We start from the raw sequence: 1,511 nt of genomic DNA on the forward strand, positions 1-1,511 counted from the left end.
ATGATAATGGTTAGGGAATGAAGATACTTGGTTCGCCGAGTTTTGGTTAATCAAAAATTGATCAAACCTTTGAGATAAAGACTTCATTTCGGTGGCTATTTCATTTGAATGGTCAACTTGATGTAAGCCAACACTCTTCCTACCTTTTAAATTTCTACCATTCTTGGATGATAGTGTTCTATGCAAAGAATTTTCATTCATGTTCTTTTAAAGATGCCACACGTCATCCTCATACCTATCAATGTATGAGCCACCCACGGAAGCATCAACCATACCCTTATAGTTGCCCGATAAGCTCTCAAAGAAATATTGAACTAATTGCCATTTGGGCATGTCATGATGTGGACACTTCCTAAGCAATTCATTAAAGCGTTCTCATGCCTCATGAAACGTTTCTCTATCCTCATGTGAAAATTCTAGAATTGAGGTTCTCATGGCATTGGTCTTTGAAACCAGATAGTACTTCTTCAAGAACTCTTGTTGTATTTCTGTCCAAGAAGTGATTGAAAAAGGCCTAAGATTGTTAAACCAATACTTTGCCTTATCTTTTAAGGTGAATGGAAAAAGTTTGAGTCTTAAAACCTCTTCCGGCATGTCCGTATATTTTACGGTGGAACATACTTTAAGAAACTCATCCAAATGCTTGTAAGGTTCTTTACTTGGAAGTCCATGATAGTTAGGAAGCATTTAAATGGTTTGTGGCTTAATTTCATAATGATGTGCTCTAAATGGAGGCAATTGGATGCATGTAGGTGCATTATACTCATTAGGCACATAATGGTCTCTTAAAACAAGAGGTGGATTAGCTACTTGTGGTGCAACATGAACACCTTGGTTTTGAATTCCTTGATTGATGATGGGAGGTTGTGGAACATACATTGGCCTTGGCATTCCATATGGAACTTGGCCTTGTTGTTGTGGTGGTTAGTGAATGTATGGCCTAGGCATGCCTAACGGTACTTGTATGTTCTCATTGTGCACATTAGGATGAAGAATACCTTATTGGTCTATGTGACCAAGGTCCTCAACATGATTATCATTATGGTCATCCATTGATAGATTGGTTCTATTTGAACTTCCTCTTCCTCTAGGATTTCTAACGATGGATTCAAGATGCAAATCGAGAGGGACAAGAGTTGGTCTCAATGAACGACGTCCATGTATGCACAATGCAAAACATAACAAGCACAAAGAATGACAAACACTATGCCTTCACAACAATGCAATTAGATTTCTTCCACAAACACTTAATTTATACTCCCATGCTTTAATAACAATGATACAAGAACAATTTAAAATAAGCCTCCACGCGGGCTGACGATTTAACTAAGGGATTGAATAAAGAAAGTCTCACAAAGGTCCTTTAGCACTTCAACTCCAAATTTAAAGCTTAGCTTAGCAAATTTTTTAAATTTTAGCTTTTTACTTTTCTGCTTGCTTGAATACTCCTTTGCTTACTTCCTCTCCAACAATGCACCTAGTTAAGTAAGAACAACACAATAAGTAACCAA

The 1,511-nt window shown here is 37.2% G+C and overlaps 1 pseudogene; it reads left to right on the top strand.

The window, feature by feature from the left end:
• The first annotated feature begins 331 nt into the window (after positions 1 to 331).
• On the top strand, positions 332 to 430 carry LOC132280342 (small nucleolar RNA R71; annotated as a pseudogene).
• The last annotated feature ends 1,081 nt before the right edge of the window (positions 431 to 1,511 follow it).

This window comes from Cornus florida, unplaced genomic scaffold (assembly GCF_030987335.1).
Source record: "Cornus florida cultivar Cherokee Brave unplaced genomic scaffold, ASM3098733v1 CherokeeBrave_3.0.0_Hap2_Chr10, whole genome shotgun sequence".
Lineage (NCBI taxonomy): Eukaryota > Viridiplantae > Streptophyta > Magnoliopsida > Cornales > Cornaceae > Cornus > Cornus florida.